Source organism: Callospermophilus lateralis, chromosome X (assembly GCF_048772815.1).
Source record: "Callospermophilus lateralis isolate mCalLat2 chromosome X, mCalLat2.hap1, whole genome shotgun sequence".
NCBI classification, from domain to species: domain Eukaryota; kingdom Metazoa; phylum Chordata; class Mammalia; order Rodentia; family Sciuridae; genus Callospermophilus; species Callospermophilus lateralis.
The window spans coordinates 56,834,590-56,858,862 of NC_135325.1; the positions used below are offsets into that span (position 1 = coordinate 56,834,590).

Sequence of the window (24,273 nt, forward strand, 5' to 3'; positions counted from 1 at the left end):
AAAATATATTTCATGAGAAAAGTTGCTAGTTTGACTCAGAACTCAAACATATAAGGAAATAATTATGCTTCTTTATGTAGCAGAAGTGTGTTACTGAACTTTCAATTTGTCACAAAGAATATTAAATGACATGTACTCAATGTCAAAATTTAATAAAAATACATTTTAATTGTTTCATTAAGGTCATTTCAAGTGAAACTGATGTATATTTTTCTGTGAGAGGGTGGTAGTGAAGAATATAATAAATACTAGCACAGTTTGGTACCTCTGCCTTCATTAGTGGAAAAATGAAGTTGCTTTTCCCCATCTGTAGAAATATCAACACTGTAAAATATAAAGAACAAATAATATCAAAATAAGCATTATTTAAAATAATTTTGATATCATAGCCTCCCTGGAATTATCACATAGATTTTTGAGGCTCCTTGGACAACAATCTGGGACTCACTGGTATAGTGGAAAGAATAACGAGTTCTTTAATTCTACAGACTTGCAGTCAATACTGCTTCCTCCATTAGTTTTGCAGTAGGACAAATCTGCTTTTTCTCTTTTTTCTCTTATACAGTTTTATTTCTTTTAATTAATAAACTTTATTTTAGAGTAGTTTTAAGTTCATAGCAAAACTGAGACAAAAGTATGTAGAGTATCTCCGTACTTGCAAAACCTTTGCCACTATAAACCTATACAGTCATGTGCCACATAATGATGCTTCAGTCAACATAAGGTCACATATACAATGATGGTGCAACAGTATAGCATTTTGGGGGCGTTTTTCTTGGCAAAGTTCCAGAAAAAGTTACCTCTCTCCACTGATTACATTGTATCTTTTATAATCTAGTAATTTCACCCCTGATCATTCCTGTATTAATATAGGAAATTTTAGGGGACACCTCATATTTGATCCATAACAGTAGGTATATATTCATTTACTATGGCTACTGAAGTAAGTTACTACATAGTAGTTTAAAACAACAAATATTCATTATTTTACTATTCTAGAAGTCAGAAATTAAAAATTCAAATTCACTTAGCCAAAATCTATGTGTCATCAGGGACACACTCCCTTCAGTGATTCTTGTCTTTTCTACTTTTTAAAGTTGTATTCCCTGCATCCTTTGGCTTGTGGTTCCTTGTCCATTGCCAAAGTCATAAATGTGGTATTTTGTTAAGTCATTGCATTGACTTCTCTGGTCCCATCTCCATCTGCCTCCCTCATAATGGCATTTATGATGCCATTAAGGCACCTAAATAATATAAGATAATCAACCCATCTTAAGATTGTTAATCCAATAACATGTGTAGAATCCATTTTATCATAAAAGGGAATATTCACAGGTGCCAGAGATTAAGACTAGATAAATTGAAGAGCTATTATTCAGCTTACCAGAAGGTATAAATGTAAATATTGCATCTAGGCTTAAAAAATTAAGTATTTTGAGTTTAAAGTGGGGTAGGAAGAAACCTAGATCAACAACAGTAAATTTGAAAACAATATTAGTTGATAAAATCAATGTGATCACCATTGTGACTTGCTTATTTAAAAAAACCTACTGTATGAGCTTGGGATATAGCTCAGTTGCTGGAGTGCTTGCCTTACATGCACAAGTCCCTGGGTTCAATCCCCAACACCACACACACACACACACACACAAAAAAAAAAAAAAAAAAAAACCTTGCTGTATTTATCAAAAAAGTACAGGGTTCAGAAATGAGAGAGAACAGACCAAGCCAGATCACAGTTGGACTATTATACATTATTTCCATGGTTTCCAAGACACAAAGAAAAAGTGATGCCTATCCTGAGGAAAATAGGATGATAAAGAACTAAAAACGTTGTTCCATAACACATAGCTAATATCTATAGTAAATATGCCAGGTACTATTCTAGATATATTACACACATTATCTCACTTAATTTTTTCAACAACTCTAACAGGTAGATATTATGTGTTAATTGTCCAAATTTTTCAGGAGAAGAATTAAGGTACAAATTAAATTAAGAAACTTGCTTAGAATCAAACATTCCAGTAAAATAGCATACCAGAATCACAAACAGGCAATCTGGTTGTGGATCTGGAATGTCCCCCAAAGGCTCACATGTTACAGGACTGATCCCCAACTGGTGACTCTACTGGGAGGTGACTCTACTGGAAAGATTAGAAGTTGGGACCTAGCTGGAAAAGGTAGGTCATTGGGGGCACACCTTTGAAGGTTATATCTTATGCCTGTGCGTCCACTTCCTCTCATTCTCTTCCCCTCTCTTTCCCTCTCTGTTTTCTGGCTTCCCTGAGGTCAACAGCTTTGCTCTGCCACAATTCCTCAACATGATATTATGCTTTACCACAGATCTAGAAACAATAGAGTCAAGTGACCATATACTAATACTTCTGAAACTGTGAAAAAAATTCAAATATTCCCCCTTCTAAGTTTATTTTCTCAGTATTTTATCACAGCAATGGAAAGCTGATTAACAACTTAGTCACTACAGTGTATTGTATTTCTAAGGCACCAAGGAAGGTTGGAGTCATTTCAGGACGTAACAAAAATGTCCTTAATAACTGAAGAATTATCAGGTAGAAGAGGAATTAAACATAATTCTGTGTAATTATATAAAAAAAATGTGAGATACACACACACACACACACACACACACACAATGGAATATTACTCAGCCATAAAAAAGCATGACTTTATGACATTTGCTGGTATATGGATGTAGCTAAAGACTACTATGCTAAATGAAATAAGCCAATCCCAAAGAATCAAAAGTCAAATATTCTCTCTTATATGTGGATGTTAACCCACAATAAGGTGGGGGGAGGTGAAGAACAGAAGTTCAGTGGATAAGACAATGTGGAATGAAGGGAAGCAGGAGGAATAGTATTAGGAAAGACAGTTGAATGAATCTGACATAATTTTCCTATGACTACATATGAATACACCACAGTGAATCTCACCATCGTAACATCCACAAAACTGGGGTCCTAATTAGAATAAGATACATTCCATGCTTGTATAATTATATTAAAGTGGACTCTATTGTCATGTATAACTAAAAAGAACTAATAAAATAAATCTGACTCAATAGGAAAAACGAAAAATAAAAGGGGCCAGCATAGTTTACAAAATCTCCCCAGGGAAACTCTTCCATCACCATCCCTAAGGTCAGTTTCTTTCCATCTTTTTGAGAATAACTATCACAAATGATTTTTTTAAAAAAGAGGTTTTAAGATTCAGCAGTAACTTGGAAAGACTTGTGAATGTTAATTTCAGTCAAAAGTCTGGGAATCTTCCACAGACTAATTCAAACCTTGCCACCATCAGTATCACAACAATATATCTGAAGGCCATATATTAAAACAACAGCCTCCAGATATTTTCTTTCACCATGAGCCACAAAATAAAATACATTTATATCATTATCAAGTACAAACATGTTTCATAAAAATAATAACTTTTAGTATATCCAATTCACTTGCACTTTCTATCTTTGTCTATTTCATCTTTTAAAAGTTACCATCATAACTCATAAAATTGATTTCATGACTCTATTAATGGGTTTCAACTCACAGTACAAAATGCTTGCACTGAGAGTAGTATTGACCTGTTGCTTATCACATATTTCTGAAGTTTTCTACTTACATAAACACCAGTTTTCTGTACTTTCAGTTCCCTGATTGACTTTTTCATCTAGAGATTTTTTCTTCCACCTTTAAAAAAATTAGCTGCAAATGGAGAAGGACACAATAACTTCATTTTATTTATTTATTTTTATGCAGTGCTGAGGATCAAACCCAGTGCCTCACATGTGCTAGGAAAGTGCTCTGCCACTGAGCTACAACCCCAGCTCCTTCTTCCACCTTATTTAAGCTACCCTGCTCCATGGTCAGATTCTAGACCTTTTAACTATAATGATACCACTTCCAAAATCTCATTTTCCTTCATTCTACTCTGAGATCCATATCTTCACTGACTCTTTGGATTATGACCACTAATAATTTTTATTGATTGCATAGCCATTCTGTCCACCTCACCACCTTTGTCTACCATTCTCCTATGCCTTTTCATGTATTTATAGATCTTAGACTCCATAATCCATTGCATAATTATCTCTTGACTATGTCTTCAACTCCCTTGAGAGTCTCCTCTTTTGTCATACTTCCCTGGGAAACCACCAACCCTAGTTAAATCCAATTAACTCATTTCCCTTCTCAATCAATTCAGTACTAAAGCCACTAGGTGAAATAAAGCAAATGAAAGGAAGGTATCCACAGCAGAAGGGGTAGCTCTGATGGCTTGGAATGGAGTGGAGTGTAAGTGCCCCAACAGGATGAAGAAGGCATCTACCCAAAGGGCATACTCTTCTGTATCAGAGTCTAAGGGGTTAGAAAAGCACACAAGTTGTGGAATATCAGACCTTGAATATAATGATCAGGTTATTCTAGACTCAGAGAGGAAACTTACAGAGAGACTCAGAACCTGAGTGTATTCCATGAACTGTAAAGGAGGTAGCCATGTTGGGGGCTGGTGTAGCATAGGATATTAAACCAAAGCAGAATGAAGTGGCTTTCCATGCTGGGGGACATACCAGCATTTAAGTATCAGAGCCCAAGACACGGAATGTGAAGTCAAAAAAGGTTGAAATAATTTAGTCTGTTTGGGTTACTGTAACACAATACCATAACCTGGGTTGCTTTCACAGTTCTGGAGATTAAGAAGTCCAAGACCAAGGTGCCAAAGATTCAGTGTCTGATTGTAGTCCACTTACTGGATCATAGGTCATCTTTTCTCTGTAACCTCACATGATGTAAAGGGAAAAGGAATTCTCTAGGTTCTCTTTTATAAGGGTACTAATACCATTCATGAGGAATCTGCCCTCATAATATGATGACTTCCTAAAAGTCCCACACTCTAATATCCTCACATTGGTGACTAGGCTTAAGTGTATGAATTTGTGAGAACACAAATATTCAGACCATAGCAGTTAGGATGGCATGCATACAGGGAAGGTATCTGAGAATGGGGAATCAATTCCTGAGCAAGATTATGAATCATGGGGAAGAGGATGTTGGTGGAAATTGGAGGTTAGTTACTAGGAGATTGTTCCAACAAGTAAATATTAAGTATAATATAGGCCAGATTTCATATAGCTACAAATAAAGGGAGAAACCTAAAATAAATCCCATAATGTTAGAATAGCTTTAGATTTTGTGGTTTGTTTGTTTTTTATTGATTAAAAAAATAAATGACAGCAGAATGCATTACAATTCTTATTACATGTATACAGCACAATTTTTCATATCTCTGGTTGTATATAAAGTATGTTGACACCAATTCATGTCTTCATACATGTACTTTGTATAATGATGTCTATCATATTCCACCATCCTTGCTAATCCCCTGCCCCCTCCCTTTCTCTCCCACCCCTCTGCCCTATCTAGAAGTCATCTATTTATAGATAAACATATATATTTAATATTTATAGATAAATATAGATATAAATAACTATATCATAATCTTCAAAAGTAACAAGTTATAAAAGTTAAGGAAAGACTAGAGAACTATTCCAAACTGAAGGGGATTAAAGGAATGTGACAGCTAAATGTAACACATGATTCTGAACTGATCTTTTTTCCTTGAAGAGTATTATTGAAACAATTCATGAAATATGAATGGGATATAAAATTAAATTATAGTATTATATGATTATTAGTTTCTCTTCATTTTTCTGGGTGTATTGTGGTCATATAAGAGAGTGTCTTTGCCTGTAGGAAATCACATTTAGGGGAAATAAGGCATCAGATCAGCAACTGACTCTCAAGAAATATTTTTAAAGTTATTTGAAATATACATCCAACTTTCCCTAAATCTGTGATTGCTTCATAATTTTAAGAATAAAAACAAAAGCCCATAAAGCCATGGTGATTTGGTTTCAGCCTAAAGTGGTTGATTACTGCTGTACCCTAGTTGGTCCACTCTCCTCTACTTCTTGAGATTGCTGTTCCATATCTTCTCTTTCTTCATATTTTTGAATATTTAAAACAGTGTCCTTCTTACTCTCAGTTTCTGGTTTCAGAGAAAACAAAAGCTATCAAAAAATAACTTTCTCATGTTCTCAGAACAAAGTTTGCCATTCTACCTATGCTGAATTTTATCACTCCTGGCCTGTTATACAGCTTGCTGCTCCTTTTCCCAAGATCAACCCTTTCATGTTACACTAGATCACATTCTTCTCACTCTTGTATCAAGAATACTTCTCTCTCTACTAGATAACTTCCACCACCACACAGACATTCTATATCTCTCATTTAAATAAACAAAAACTCGTTAGTGCCTATCCATATCTTTGTTTCCCTTCATATAAAATTAGTCCAAAGAATTATCACCTCAATTATCACTCTCTTGAACTTATTCCAATCAATATTTTGATTTCAAGACTCCACTGAGATCTTTTTCACTAAAGACTCCAATAATCTCCATATTATTATAATCTATATTTAATTCTCAGTCCTCATCTTACTTGATGTCTCAGAAACATTTGTGCAATTGATCACTCCCTTGTTCTGGAAATGCTTATTTCACATAGCTTTTATGACAATAAATTATTCTTATTTTTTCCTAAATTACTAATTGTTCATTTTGTTTTCCTTCACTAGATACTTCCTGACTGTGAATGTTAGAATTTGTCAAGATTCATCCTTAGACTTTATTTGTACTCACTCCTTAAGTAATTTTATGAAATCTCATGGCTGTAAATACCATTTATATTATGACTACTCTCAAATTTATATTTCTATCTCTGAAATCCAAACTTGTAAATCTATTTGTATGTAGCCATAATCATTTGAATTATCTCAAATTTAATACATCTATAACATAATGCTTAATTCCCAGCTCAGTCCCATCAAACCTGGTCCTCCCCAATTACCTCCCTTTTCAGTTGATGGTATCACAATTTAATTTGTTGCTCAGCTCTGTCTAAAATCCTTGGAACCACCCGTGATTTTTCTCACTCCCAAAATGTGATCCATCAGCAAATTTTGTTGTTCAGCCTTTAAAATGTGTGCAGAAAAAGGATGGTATAGATTCACTTTTCCATCTTTCTCCCCTCTAAGTACAACTAAATATTCTGAAAAACAACTGAACCCACAAGATAAAAATTACTCTGAAATATGAAAATAAGGTAATTAGGAACCCCATAATTTGATGGGAAAATATCATGAGTTCCCTGAGTTTTCTATATCTCTAAATTTTCCACACTAGGTACTGAGAGAGGACTGCAATCTCAACCAACCAACAGACATAAATAAAAACAACAATAAAAAAGTAAAACATGATTTCTCTGGCCTAACTACTGGAAAGCCTCAACCCTTGCTCCAAAAGTGAAACACCTGAGGATAACCTGTTTTGCTCAGAGAGGCAGGCCCATGGCACAAGTCTCTGGCTGAGCCAACCTCTGTTCCACAAACTGGAGGCTAATAGGTGTGTTTATCTACCTACAGATGGGCTATCATAACTTCTGAAATATAATCAGGACACTGGCAGCTCATGGGGGAGCAGTAAAGCTTCAGGAGGCTAATCCAACCCTGGTTCAATACCTGCGGTGTTTGCAGACTGGCCCACCTACATTGGAAACAGCAAAGTGCTGAACTCATCCAATTTCCATCCTATATCCATAACATCACCATCTTCTGGTCCTCCATCTAATGACATAAAAAAAAAAAAACAGTTCCAGGGCTTATGCCCCAAATACAGTAAATAAGGTGTCCCAATGGCACCAGCTAGCCCAGGATAGTGCTTTACGCCCAAGCAGGTGGCACAAATAAAGAATAAGAAAGAGTATCAAAAGAAAAAAAACAGATCAGAGTACCACTGAAAGAGGTCAACAAAAACTGAAACCCAAAACAGAATGTCAGGGCCTGTATTCTCAACCTAAAATGGACTATTGTCTGCTAAAACAGAAGACTTAAATATGATCAAGAGATTCCTAAAATACTAACAAAAATGTCCAGGATTCAATGGAAATCACTCTTCATACCAAGAATATACAAACTGTATGAGGAAATACAATTAACTGAACATCAATACCTAGATAAATTCAGGGATTTTCAAAGCCACTTTCATAAAAATGCTTCAACAAGCAATTAAAAATTATCTTGAAAAATGGAAAAAAAAACAGAAATCTCATCAAAGAAAAGGGAGATAGTTTTCCAAAAAAGAACCAAATACAAATTAAGGAACTGAAAAAATACAATAGCCATTTTTTAAGTTGCAAGATGAATTCAATACCAGAATAGAGAAGAAAAAGAACAGAATCAGTGAAGAACTTACCCAGTCTTAACAAAGAGTGAAAATAGCATGAATTTTTTTTTTAAAAAAGAGAGCCATAGGCATCTATGGAGTCATAATAAGAGATCTATTATCTGTTCCTGTCATCAGAGTTTTTAAAAGGCGGGGTGGGGGGGGAGAGAGAGGGATGAGAAATAATGCATTCAAAGATCAATGGGAATGGAGAGAACAAACAAAAAACAAATAACAAAATGGAGACTGTTAATGTGAGCAAGATGGGAGAATAGAAAGCCTGAGACCTTCCTTTCTCCAATAAACACACCAATTCAACAATAAATACATCGACTAATTCACATCAAAAGAAATCCTGATGCCAGTTAATAGGCTCCTGCATCCCAGGCAAGCATGAAACCAGCCACACAGATACCTGGAGGAAAATCTGTAGTACTTACTTGCCATGGTCTCTTCACCCAACTCAGCACAATGAAGTCAGGAGAAAACTCAATTCTTGGCTTCTCTCTGGAAATAAAGAAAGAAGACTGAAATATATAGCCAACATTCCTTTTTTTCTTTTTTTTTTTTGGTCAGAGGCTAAGGAACTGAGTTATATCTTGCCTGAATCTGAGCACTGTTGGGAAGGGTTTAGGGGCCACTGAGAATAAGGGTAAAGGCCTAGACTAGAATGCACTCACTCACCTTGGTACTCCTACCCCGATTTCAGCATGGAACAAAAGGGTGAAAATTCTCAGTTCTTAGACTCTCCTTTGGGAGGGAAAGAATCAGAGCATGTATCCAACATACTATCATCTGGGGGAGCCACCCAAGGTGCTAGATTATGTCTCACCTGTCCAAAGGCCAGGTCTTGGGGCCACTGAGAATACAATAGATCAGGATGGGTTGACTTGCTGCTGCTCCACAGAATATACAGTAGAATAGACAGTTTAGTATAGCTCAGTAGTCTCTACCTCAAGGTGAGAGGGAGAAGAGTGGAGTGGGTGTCCCATATGCTAACTTTAAGGGGGCTCTCCAAAGGATTGGTTTCTTTTTCACCAGATTCAAAGAACTAATGAGACCCAGCATAGTCTACAAGCTTAAGGGTTACTAAGAACTAAAGGGAGAGGGGTGGCCTATTGCTATTCTGCCCCAAAAGGATATGTAGTACCGCAGACTAACACAACAAGGAGGCAAGATATTATGAGCTGAAAAAAGGAACTACCAAACTCTTCTAATCAGTAACTTGCACACTCAAGTTCAAAGAAGAAAAGGTCTAGAAAATGTCCTAAAGTCCCCCACAATCTCTAACCAGACTGATAGGTGAAAGTCTTTCCCCATATGAATCGAGTCAATGAAGATTTAGAGAAGGATAATTTTTTCAAACACAAAGATATAACATAAATGAAGGAAAAGGATAAATTGTCACCAAAAAGCAACAGAATAAATCTCCAAAGAGTGCACATAGGGGAAAGAACATATACAAATTATATGACAAAGAATTCAAATCATAAATATGTTCAACAAGACTTAATGAAATATGAAAAGGCACTAGAAAACTTGAAGACAAGTCATTTAAAAGTATCAGTCAGAGGAGAAAAATATGAAGAAGAATGAAGAAGTGTAATGGATTTATGGAAAAACCATTAAGTGTTCTCATATACATATTATGAAAATAAAAGAACAGGAGAGCAAAAGGGAAAGAATGAAGATGGGGGTACAGCTCCAAACTCATTTTATGAGGTCAGTACTAACAAAACTGGAAAAAGATAAAAGAAAATAAAACAGCAACCCAATATCCCTGGCGAACACAGATGCAAAAATTCTTCAGAAAACCAAATTTGCCAGCACATTATAGGAATTGTATATTATAGACAAGTATAATTTATCCCCAGAATGTGTGAATATATGAATATCAGTTAATATGATACACCAAATTGTGAAAATGAAGAATAAAAGATGACATGATCAACTCAATGGATACAGAAAAATCATTTGACAAAATTCAAAACCTTTTCATGATAAAAACTCTCAGAATACTAGGAGTAGAAGAAAATTACTTCAACAAAATAAATTCTATAAACAAAGAGACCAAAGCCAACAATATACCCCATGTTCAAAAACTGAAAGTTGTTCCTATAAGATCAGGAAAAAGCAAGGATGCTCACTGTCACATCTCTACTCAAGATAGCATTAGAAACTGTATCCAGAGCAATTAGGTAAGAAAAAGAAATGAGGCATCTAAATTAGAAAGGAAATAGTAGAATTATCTCTCTTCACAAATTAAGTATTTTTATATATAAAAAACATAAAGATTCCACATGCAAGAGAAAACCATTAGAAATAATAAATGAATTCAGTAAAGTTGCAACATAAAAAATCAACATGTGAAAACAAGTAGTGACTCAAAACAGACAATGAAAAATACAAAAAGAAAATTAAGAAAACAACTGTATTTTCAACAGCATCAAAAGAATAAAATACTAAGGAATAAACTAAATCAAGGTAGTGAAAGACTCATACACTGAAAACTAGAAAACACTGATGAAAAAAAAACTAATGAAGAACAAATAAATTAAAGAACATCCTTTATTAATGGATTGTAAGACATAATAATGTTAAAATGTTCATACGACCCAAAGATATCTACCAAGTCATTGTGATCCTCATCAAAACCCTAGTTGCATTTTTAACAAAAATAGAAATAACAATCCTAAAAATTCATATGGATCCACAAAGGGCACCCAACATCCAAAACAATATTGAGAAAGAACAACAAAGCTGCAGACCTCACACTTTCTGAATCCAAAACATTAAAAATTAGAGTAATCAAAACAGCATGGAACTAGCATAAGGGCAGAAACTTAGACCAATTTGGAAAAGAATAGTGAGTCCAGAAATAAACTCACACATATGCAATCAAATGATCTTTGACAAGGATGCCAAGACTACATATAGGGAAAGAATAATGTTTCAACAGATGGTGTTGGGAAAATTGGATATCCATGCAAAAGAATGAAATTGGATACCTACCTTACACCATATACAAAAATCAACTCAAAACTGATTAAAGATTTAAATGAAAAACCTGAAACCATAAAAGTCTTATCAACAAAACATGAAGGAAAATTTTCATAACATTCATAACTTTTTGGATATGACATTAAAAGCAGAGGGTATAACACAAGTGGTCAACAAATACATGAAAAATATTCAACATAATTAGCAATTAGGGAAATGTAAATCAAAACTACATTGAGATTTCATCTCACTCTAATCAGAATGGCAGTCATCAAGAAAACAAGTAATAATAAATGCTGGAGAGGATGCAGAGAAAAAGAAACACTTTTACATTGTCGGTGGGACCGTAAATTAGTAAAACCACTAAGGAAATCAATATGGAGGCTCCTCAAAAGACTAGACGCAGGGCGTGGTAGTGTACATCTGTAATCGCAGTGGCTAGGCAAGAGGATTGCAAGTTAAAAGTCAGCCTCAGCAACAGTGAGGCTGCAACATTAAGCAACTCAATGTTGCAACAGTTGCAACATTAAGCAACTCAGTGAGACTCTGTCTCTAAATAAACTACAAAACAGGGCTAGGGATGTGGCTCAGTGGTTAAGTGCCTCTGAGTTCACACCCCTGTACAAAAAAAATTAAAAAGACTAGGCATTAAATCACCACATGAACAAGCTATACCCCTTCTTGGTATTTACTCTGAAGAATTAAAGGCATCTTACCACAGTGATATATGCATACCCATTTTTACAGCAGCACAATTCACTATTGCCAAACTATGGAACCAGCAGAGGGGTCCATCAATGGATGAATGAGTAAAGAAAATATGGTATATATACACAGTGGAGATTTATTCTGCCAGAACGAAAAATGAAATTATGGCATTTGCAGCAAAATGGATGGAAATAGAGATCATCATGTTAAATGAAATAAGTCAAACTTGGAAGGTTAGGGCACATATGTTTTCTCTCATTTGCAGAAGCTAGAGAGGAAAAGGAAAACAAATTTGGGGGTGGACCTCCAAAACATTAGAGGGAGATCAGTAGAAGAAAGGAACCAAGGAGTGGGAAAAGGGAGGAAGGTAAGAAATGCTGGGGAGTGATGTTGACTAAATTATATTGTTATGTTGTGTGCACAAATATGTAGCAACAAATCCCATCAATATGTATAACTATAATGTACCAAAAAATAAGGAAATAAAAATAAAAACTTCATTTAAAAAGGGAAAAAAGCATAGGCTATAAAAGCAAAAAGAGACAAGTGGAATTAAGTCAAGAAAAAAGCTTCTGAATAGCAAAGGAGCCCATCAATAAGAGTTAAAAGGCAATCTACAGAATGAGAGAGAATACTTTAAAACCTATATAACTAATTCAACTATTATCTCGAGTTACCTCAGCTCTTGCCACCACCACCATTAGATGCAGTAGCATACATTGAGGGACTCCAGCAGGATCTGGAAGCCCAACATCAATGTGAAGTACAGACAATCTACTTGGGTACTACAAGAATATAGGGCAGAAACTGTAATATCTCAGATCCACACTGCAAGAAAGAAAGACACATAGACAACATGAAAAACCAAGGGAGGAAAGTGTCCCAAACAAGCCAGGACACTATAATAACAGAACACATGGGCAGCAAAGTTCATGAAATGTCAGAGAAGGAGTTCAGAAGGTTCATAATTAAAAGGATCTGTGAATTAAAGAATGACCTAAATAAACAAATACAGGCAAAAATTGATCACTCCAACCAAGAGATAAGAGAGCAAATATAAGTAGCAAAAGATTACTTCAAGAAAGAGAGTCTCTGGAAAAAAAATAAAATAAAAATCTTTGAAATGAAGGATACAATAAACCAAATAAAAAACTCAATAGAAATCATAACCGGGGCTGGGGATTTGGCTCAAGTGGTAGCGCGCTCGCCTGGCATGCGTGCGGCCCGGGTTCGATCCTCAGCACCACGTACAAACAAAGAGGTTGTGTCTGCCAATAACTAAAAATTAATATTAAAAATTCTCTCTTTCTCTCTCTCTCTCTCTCTCTCTCTCTCTCTCTCTCTCTCTCAAAAAAAAAAAAAAAGAAAAAAGAAATCATAACCAACAGACTAGATCACTTGGAAGAAAGAACGTCAGATAATGAAGAAAAAGTATACAATCCAGAAAATAAAGTTGAACACACAGCGAAGATAGTAAGAAACCATGAACAGAACATCCAAGAATTATGGGACAGCATAAATAGACCAAATATAAGAGTTATTGGGATAGAGGAAGGCACAGAGTTTCAAGTCAAAGGAATGCACAATCTCGTCAATGAGATAATATCAGAAAATTCCCAAAGAATGAAGAATGAATTGGAAAACCAAATACAAAAGGCTTACAGGACACCAAATGTAAAACAAACAAACAAAAAAAAATTACAACATATCTACACCAAGGCACATTATAATGAAAATGCCTAGCACACAGAATAAGGATAGAATTTTAAAAGCCACAAGAGAGTGGAATCAGATCACATAAAAGGGGGAGACCAGTGCGTATCTCAGCAGATTTTTCAACCCAGATCCTCAAAGCCAAGAGATCATGGAACAATATATACCAAGCTCTGAAAGAAAATGGATGCCAACCAAGAATCTTATATCCAGCAAAACTAAGCTTTAGATTTCATGATGAAATAAAAACCTTCCATGATAAACAAAAGTTAAAAGAATTTACAACTAGGCAGCCTGCACTACAGAACATCGTCAGCAAAATATTCCACAAAGAGGAAATGAAAAACAATGATGAAAATCAGCATATGGAGGTATTACACTAAAGAAAAATCTAATCAAAGGAGAAATCAAGTCATGTTAAATACCAAAAATAAACAAAAATGGCTGGGAATACAAATCATGTCAAAACTCACCAATCACAGACTAGACACAGACTAACAGATTGGATTTTAAAAAAAAGACCCAGCAATATGCTGCCTCCAAGAGACTAATCTCATAGGAAAAGACATCCATAGACTGAAGGTGAGGGTTAGGAAAAATCACACCATTCACATGGACTGCAGAAGCAAGCAGGGTTTCCATCCTCATATCAAATAAAGTAGACTTCAAACTAAAGTCAATCAAAAAGGATAAAGAATGACACTACATACTGCTCAAGGGAACCATACATCAACAAGACTTAACAATTATAAATATATATGCCCCAAACAATGGAGCATCTATGTTCATCAAACAAACTCAAGTTCAAAAGTGAAACAGACCACAACACAATAATTTTGGGTGACTTTAACACACATCTTTCATCACTAGATAAATCTTCCAAACAAAAGCTAAACAAAGAAAATATAGACCTCAATAATATAATCAATAACTTAGACTTAACTGAAATATATAGAATATTTCATCCTTCAATGAAAGAATACACTTTCTTCTTAGTAGCACATGGATCCTTCTCTAAAACAGACCATATATTATGCCACAAAGCAACTCTTAGCAAACATAAAAAAGTAGAGATACTACCCTGCATTCTATCAGATCTTAATGGAATGAAATTAGAAATCAATGATAAAATAAAAAATAAAAGCTACTTCAACACCTGGAGACTAAATAATATGCTACTGAATGAGTGATGGGTTGCAGCAGACATCAAGGAGGAGATTAAAAAATTTTTAGAGGTGAATGAGAACACACATACAACATATAGAATTCTCTGGGACACTATGAAAGCAGTTCTAAGAGGAAAGTTCATTGTATGGAGTTCATTCCTTAAAAGAAGAAAAAAGTCAAGACATATATGACTTAACATTACATCTCAAAGATCAAGAAAAAAGAAGAACAAATCAACACCAAAACAGTAGAAGATAGGAAATAAATAAATTAGGGCTGAAATCAATGAAATTGAAACAAAAGAAACAATGAAAAAATTGACAGAACAAAAGTTGGTTCTTTAAAAAAATAAAATTGACAGACCCTTAGCCATGCTAACAAAGAGAAGGAGAGAGAAAATTCAAATTACTAACATACATGATGAAAAGGGAAACATCACAACAGACACTACAGAAATACAGAAGATAATAAGAAATATTTTGAAAACTTATACTCCAATAAAATAGAAAATATCAAAGGCATGGACAAATTTCTAGAGTCATTAATTTGCCTAAATTGAATTGGGAAGATATACACAATTTAAACAGATCAATTCAAGCAAGGAAACAGAAGATGCAATCACAAATCTACCAACAAAGAAAAGCCCTGGACCAGATGGATACACAACCCAGTTATACAAGACCTTTAAAGAAAAACTAATACCAATACTTTCAACTCATTTCAGGAAATAGAAAAAGAGTGAGTACTTCCAAACTCATTCTATGAGGCCAATATCACCCTGATTCCAAAACCAGGCAAAGACACATCAGAAAAAGAAAACTTCAGACTAATATCTCTAATAAACCTAGAGGCAAAAATTCTCAATAAAATTCTGGCAAATTGAATACAAAAACATACCAAAAAGATCATGCACCACGATCAAGTGGGATTCATCCCAGGGATGCAAGGTTGGTTCAACATATGGGAATCAATAAATGTAACTCATCACATAAATAGACTCAGAGATAAGAATCATATGATCATCTCTCAATAGATGCAAAAAAAAACATTTGGCAAAATATAGCACCCCTTCATGTTCAAAACACTAGAAAAATTAGGTGTTGATAACAGGAACATATATCAACATCATAAAGGTTATCTATGCTAAGCCCCAGGCCAATATCATTCTAAATGGAGAAAAATTGAAGGCATTCCCTCTAAAAACTGGAACAAGATACAGATGCCCTCTTTTACAACTTCTATTTAACACAGTTCTTGAAACACTGGCCAGAGCAATTGGACAGACAAAAGAAATTAAAGGGATTCACATAGGAAAAGAAGAACTCAAATTGGCATTATTTGCTGATGATAGGATTATTTATCTAAAAGACCCTAAAAATTTCACCAGAAAACTTCTAGAGCTAGTAAATGAATTCAGCAAAGTAGCAGGTTAAAAAATCAACACCCATAAATCAAAGGCATTTCTGTATATCAGTGACAAATCCTCAAAAAGGGAAATGAAGAAAACTACCCCATTTACAATATCCTAAAAAACAATAAAATATTGGGGAATCAATAAAAGAGGTAAAAAGATCTATATAATGAAAATTACAGAATGCTAAAGAAAGAAATAAAAGAATACCTTAGAAGATGGAAAAATCTACCTTGCTCTTGGATAGGCAGAATTATTATCATCAAAATGACCATAATACCAAAAGCACTATACAGATTTAATGCAATTCCAATCAAAATCCCAATGACATTCCTCATAAAAATAGAAAAAGCAGTCATGAAATTCATCTGGAAAAATAAGAGACCCAGAATAACTAAAGCAATTCTGATCAGAAAGAATTAAGCAGGTAGCATCCCTGTACCAGACCTTAAACTATACTACAGAGCAAAAACAGCATGGCATTGGCACCAAAACAGACTGGTAGACCAATGATATAGAATAAAGGACACAGAGATCAACCCACAAAATTACAATTATCTTACATTAGACAAAGGTGCCAAAAACATGCATTGGAAAAAAGATAGCCTCTTCAACAAATGGTGCTGGGAAAACTTCAAATCCATACACAACAAAATGAAATTAAATCCCTATCTCTCACCATGCACAAAACTTAACTCAAAATGGATCAAGGCCTTGGAATAAAACCAGAGACCCTGCATCTAATAGAAGAAAAAGTATGCCCTAATCTCCATCATTTCAGATTAGGCCCTGACTTCCTTAATAAGACTCCTTTGGCACAAGAATTAAAAGCAAGTGTAAATAAATGGGATACCCTCAAATTAAAAAGTTTCCTCTCAGCAAAAGAAACAATCTATGAGGTGAATAGAGAGCCTAAATCTTGGAAGCAAATCTTTACCCCTCACACATCAGATAGAACATTAATCTCTAGTGTATATAAAGAACTCAAAAAGCTAAGCACCAAAAAAACTAATACCCAATCAATAAATGGTCCAAGGACCTGAACAGACACTTCTCAGAAGAGGATATACAATCAATCAAAAAATACATGAAAAAATGTTCATCATCACTAGCAATTAGAGAAATGCAAATCAAAACCACTCTAAGATTTCATCTCACTATTATGGCAGCTATTATGAATACAAACAACAATAAGTATTGGCGAGGATGCAAGGAAACAGGTACACTGCTGGTGGGACTGCAAATTGGTACAGCCAATATGGAAAGCAGTATGGAGATTTCTTGGAAAACTGGGAATGGAACCACCATTTCACTCAGCTATCCCTCTCCTTGGTCTATACCCAAAGGCTTAAAAACAGCATACTACAGGGACACAGCCACATCAATATTTATAGCAGCACAATTCACAATAGCTAAACTGTGGAACCAACCTAGATGCCCTTCAATAGAGGCATGGATAAAAAAAAAAATGTGGCATATATACACAATGGAATATTACTCAGCAATAAAAGAGAATAAAATCATGGCATTTGCAGGTAATTGAATGGAGTTAGAGAAGATAATGCTAAGTGAAGTTAGCCAAATCCAAAAAACCAAATGCCGAATGTTTTCTCTGATATAAGGAGGTTGACTCATAGTAGGATATGGAAGGGGAGCATGGAAGGAATAGACAAATTCTAGATAGGTCAGAGAGGTGGGAGGGTAAGGGAGGCGGCATGGGTTTAGAAATGGTGGAATGTGATGGACATTATTATCCAAAGTACATGTATGAAGACACAAATTGGTGTGAACAAACTTTGCATACAAGAGATATGAAAAATTGTACTCTATATGTGTAATAAGAATTGTAATGCATTCCACTGTCATATATAAATAAAAATAATTAATTAAAAAAATAAAAGTCAATAAATAAATAAATATGGGCAAAGGACTGAAGTAGATAATTCTCTAAAGAAGAGAAATAAATGACTAACTGGTATATGAAAAAGAGAACAATATTACGAATCATCAGAATAATTCAAATCAAAACCACTATGAGTTATCACCACACACCTTTTAAGATGGATATTGGTTTAAAAACAAACCAGCAAATAACAAGTATTATATATTATATCTTATGAGGGCTGTAGGTAATAATAATATATTATACAGTGGAAAAAAGCCAACCTCTTTAACAAGTGGTGGTAAGAAACTGGTTATTCATATGTAAAAAATGAGACTAGACTGTTATCTCTCACCCTGAACAAAAATCAACTTAAAATGGATTAAAGACCTAGGAATTAGACCAGAAACTCTATGATTCCTAGAAGAGTTGGGCTGGGTATATAGCTCAGTTGGTAAAATGCTTGCCTCACATGCACAAAACCCAGGGTTCAATCCCCAGCACTACAAAAAAATAAAATAAAATAAATCAGGTCAACACTCCAGCATATAGGCACAGGCAACAACTTTTTCAATAGTATTCCTAAAGCTCAGGAAATAATACTCCAAGAGCTAATAAATAAGATGATATCAAATTAAAAGTCTTCTGCATAGCAAAGGAAACAATTACAAATGTGAAGAAAGAACCCACAGAATGAAAGAAAATCTTTGTTAGTTACTATTCTGACAGATGAATGGATAAATAAAATGTGATATAAAACTATGTAATCAGGGGCTGGGGATGTGGCTCAAGGGGTAGCGCGCTCACCTGGCATGCGTGCGGCCCGAGTTTGATCCTCAGCACCACATACAAACAAAGATGTTGTGCCCGCCAAAAACTAAAAACAAATAAATATTTAAAAATCCCCCCCCTCTCTCTCTCACTCTCACTCTCTCTCTCTCTCTCTCACACACACACACACACTCTAAAAAAATAAAACTATGTAATCAACCCAGATGTCCATCAACAGATGAATGGATTAAGAAAATATGGTAGTATTACTTAGTCAAAGAAGAATAAAATAATGGCATTTGCTAGTTAATGGATGGAAATAGAGAATATCATGCTAAGTGAAAAAAGCCTGGCTCAGAAAATCAAAAGTCAAATGTTTGCTCTCATATGTGAAAACTAGAGCAAAATAGGGGAGAGAAGGTGGCAAGGAAGGAGATTGGATACCTTAAAGATATAAGGTAGATCAGTAGAGTAGAAGAAGGAGGAAAGACAGAAAGGGAAAGGGTAAAGTTTAAATAAATTAAACAACAGTATGGTATATGCATATATAAATTTTCTAAAAATAATTTCACCAAAAATAAGTGAACTTTAATCAATTTTTATTATATTACCAATCAAAAAATAAATAAAAGAGTGAAAAGAAGATCAATAGAGGGGAGGAGAAAGAACAGGAGGAGGGAGCAGGGAAGGAAAAATGAAGGGGGGAATGAGGGTTAAAATCAAAATCAAATTCATTACACTTATTAATTAGCCAAAATAAACCCTAATATTATGTGTAATTATAATGCTCTAAAAAATAGAAAATGGAAAGAAATGTGGTATACATACACAATGGAGTTTTATTCAGCTATAAAGAAGATGAAATTAAAGCATTTGCAGGAAGGATGCAACTTGAGACCATTATATTTAGTGAAATAAGCTAAGCTCATACATTTTCTCTCATATGTAGAAGCAAAAGAATTAAAAGAAAAAGAAAGGGGGCTGGGAATGTGGCTCAAGCGGTAACATGCTCGCCTGGCATGCACGGGGCGCTGGGTTCGATCCTCAGCACCACATAAAAATAAAATAAAGATGTTGTGTCCACTGAAAACTAAAAAATAAATGCTAAAAGAAAAAGAAAAAAGAAAGGCAGTGGTAATTGCATGAAAAGGAAAGGAAGTTCAATAGAGAAAAGGGACTCTGGTGGGAGGAGGGAGGGAGAAGGGAAATGCTGGAGATGGATATTGGCCAACTTATATTGTTATATTGTGTGCATGTAATAATACATAAGAAAAATTCCACTATTATGTACAAGTATAATGCACCAATAAAATGTGGAGAAAGGGGAAAAAAGTATATTATAATTCAGGATTTTTGCTAAATGAGTAGACTGTACCTGTTCTGGACATGAGGGGAAATGGGGAAATGTTTGAGATGACTGATATGTTAATTTCTTTCACTGTAGTAAATATCTATATCTACACACACACATATATATATATATACATGTATATATTTATATATACCTCATGGCATCATATTATATATATGCTAAATATACACAATAACATTTGTTTTAAAAAGAAACCAAGTGTTATTGGAAATTGGAACCTCTGTGCACTGTTGCTGGGACTATAAAATGGTGCAACAACTTTGGAAAAGAGTATGGAGCTTTCTCATTAAATTAAAAATAAAACTATCATATGATCCAGTAATCCTACTTCTGGGTACACATTCAAAAGAATCAAAACAGTATCTGGTAGAGATATTTATATGTCCATGTTCATTGTAGCATTTTTCACAATAGCCAAGAGATAGAAACAACCTGTATGTCCATCAAGAGATGAATAGATATACAAACTGTGCCCTTACTGAAATATTATTCAGCTTTTAAAAGAAGGAAATCCTGTCATATTTTATGACTTGGATAAACCCCGAAGTCTTCATGCTAAGTGAAATAATCCATCCACAGAAGGACAAATACTGCAATATTTTACTTATAGGACATATTTAAAGTACTCAAATGCATAGAAACAGAAAGGAGAATAGTTGTTGCCACAGACTGGGAAGAAAGGGACATGTGGAGCTGCTGTTCAATCAGTATAGGGTTTCAATCATACAAGATGAAAAGGTTCTAGAAGCCTGCTGTACATCAATGTGCATTCAGTTAATAATACTGTATTGTACACTTAAAAGTTTGCAAAGAAGATAGATTTCAGATTATATGTATTTTAGACAGTAAAAAGTAGAAGGCAATCATACCCTATTTATTTTAATATATAAATAGTATAAATGCATAAATTAAAAGACAGAGCCTGACAGTAGATTAAAAAAAAAACATGGCCCATCTATACACTATATACAAGAAGTTCAAAGTAACAACATGAGAACATTAAAAGTAAAAAGAAAAAGTCTATGTCATTGAAACGTGAATTTTTAAAAAGTGCCAGTAAGTATACTGATTTCAGATAAAGTAGACTTCAAATCAAAGAAAATTACTAAATAGAAACAGAAACATTACATAATATACACAAAATAACATAATCATTTATAGAGAGAACATATTAGAGGTTAGAGGTTTGGGAATGGGGTAAAGAAAGGGGCTGTGCCTTTAAGCAGACTTGAATATTTTATGTAGTATTTATTACATGAAGCTAGACATGTGAAAAATGCATACAGCTACACACATACAAGTGCTTATGAAAGAGGGAAATCTGAATAAGATCAATGCCAGTATCCTGTTTGGGGGATATTATACTGTTGTTATGCAATATAACACTGAAGCAGGCTAGGTGAAGTGTGAATAAGATCTCTCTGTACATTTGCTGAAACTTCCTATGAATATTTTAAAAAATAGCATATACAGTATATTTATGTATGTATATGTCAGTGCCTGTGTATGTTTATTCAGAATCTGACTACTTTTCACTTTCTCTACTATTGCCACCCCAATTCAAACAATTTTTTTCTTTGTATTACTGTAACATTTCCTAATTGATCTCCATACTTCTCTTGCCCTCTCCACAGAGCAGTTCCTAATCAAAGGGACTAAATCAAAGCAAGCCACTAATCTCTCAAAATTCCATGCTTTCTCAGCACAGAGAGTAAAATCTGAAACTGCTGGTTGCCCTACAATTTGGCCTCAGAACACATCTTTTGCCTTATACTTACTATCATTGTCTCCATCACTCTCTACATTCTAGATACATTGTCCTACTTGCTAAATCTTGAACATGTCAATCAGGATCTTATCTCAGGACCTTTGCACACCTTATTGTGCCTGAAATACTCTTCCTTCAGATATTGAAATGTCCTACTTCCTTGTCGCATCCAGGTTTCTGCTGAATGTAACCTCATCAGAGACACTCTCCCTTACCACTGTATCTAAAATAGCACTACATATTTCTCCTTTTACCCTTATTTTGCTTTATTACCCTCATGGCCCTCATCAATAACATCGTGCATTATATATTGTTTAATCATTGCCTCTAGAATGCAAACTCCATGAGTGTAGGAACTTTGTTCTGCTTACCACTGTATCCCTGATGCCTAAAACAGAGCTGAACACTTAGTAGACATTCAATAAACACATGTTTAATAAATGCATAGATCAAAAGGGGGAAAACCGATTTGATTTAAAATCTAGGTTTCCCAGTAGCCAAGATGTGATATTTACATCACTGTTTCCTTAAGCCTATCTTTTCTTTAGAATCATCCTGTTTTTGTATCTTCTAAATTTTTATTTTTGAAAAAAATGGATATTAACCATGGACTTCTTATATTTTCTGCATCATTGTTAAGACATAATTTTTAGTCTCCTCTACATTTACTTTATTGCTTAGACAAAAATCACACATTATTGTATGTTTCATGAGGCTTATTTTAAAACATGTTGACATATTATCAGATACTCTGGTTATTCTGGATGCTAGTATCTAGGAAAAACTAGAAACCACAAAGTTTGCATTCTAATCACAGCTTTTATATTAACTTACTGTGTGACTTTGGACAAGTTTTATTTTACTAAAAATATCTCTGGGCCTTAGTTTCCTTAAAATGAGTAGGCTCGATGATATGATCTCTAACGTTCATTCTTGTTCTCTGAATGAAAATAAACAGATGGTAAATGTGATCTATTTCTTCGTTTTTTTAGAAACATATTTTATACATGTGTCTTTACATAATGTATTCCTGTATTCCATGCACCACGGTTTATACTCCATGGTAGACACTATTGAGATTCTGTTCATCCCACACTTACTGTTCTCTGGAAACTGTATGTACACATATTTGTGGTTGGGGCCTAATAACCACAAATATGCAACATGATTTTGCCCCTCCATCCATAGACAAACTGGACATATGGTCCAAACTAGGTCAATCGGAATTGGGAATTAGGATTCAGAAATGCTAATGAGTCTCTTCTGATTGCCTGAATTTAGAATATATAAACTGGGGAGCTTTTGGATAAGACACGTGCTGAGGGAGTGAGAACAATTAGGTACACATACTGAAAGAAACAGAGATAAACAGGAGACCCTCTAATGCCTATGGCCTCAGGGATCAAGAAAGAGAAGAGGAAGAGCAGACAATGGTTCCTTAGCTACTGATAGCTTTTCATCCTAGTTCAAGTCCTTTATCATGTGTCTAGTCTACACTTCCTTCCTTACCAAATTCTATAAATTCATTCATATTCTCCCCTTTCATACTTTAAGTTAGTTTGGAGTACATTTTTATTATTTGATATCAAAAATATCTTTTTTTTTTTTTTAAACAGGGTCTCACTATGTTGCCCAGACTGGTCTTAACATGGGCTCAAGGAATCTTTCTGCCTCAGACTCCTAAGTAGCTAGGACTATAAGTGTGCACAACAATCCTGGCTTACCAAAAATCTTTATCTAAGACACATACAAGGCAGGTGTGCATGCCTGTAATCTTAGTGAATTGGTAGTCTCAGACAAAAGGACTGCAAGTTCGAGCTCATCATAGGCAATTGAGCAAAACCCTGTCTCAAAAGGGCTGGGTATGTATCTCAGTGGTAGAATTCTTACCGAGCATAGCATGCACCATGTACTCCATTCAATTCCCAGTAATATATATATATATTTTTTTTTTGGTCAATAGTCAGTAAAAAATTATGTACAACTTACAACTTAAAACTCTGGACATCTTATATGAAGCATCCTTGCCACAGCTTCATTACATATTTGGATTAGTCCTTAGTTAATTAGAGAATTCATGAGCAAGCTATTATATTCCATTTTTTAGTTAACGGAATCTCTGGGACTACCTAGATTAGAAACATTCATATTCAAATGTAAATTCAAAATTATCTTTCAAA

The 24,273-nt window shown here is 34.6% G+C and overlaps 1 long non-coding RNA gene across 1 annotated transcript in view; it reads right to left on the bottom strand.

The window, feature by feature from the left end:
- Positions 1-271: 271 nt before the first annotated feature.
- Positions 272-24,273, bottom strand: part of LOC143639467 (uncharacterized) — a 34,610-nt gene continuing 10,608 nt past the window's right edge. Inside the window, exons 2-3 of the long non-coding RNA XR_013154684.1 lie at positions 8,742-8,808; positions 272-324 (exon numbers count right to left, since the gene is read on the bottom strand). This is a non-coding gene — a long non-coding RNA (uncharacterized LOC143639467). The remainder of the gene's footprint in view (positions 325-8,741; positions 8,809-24,273) is intronic.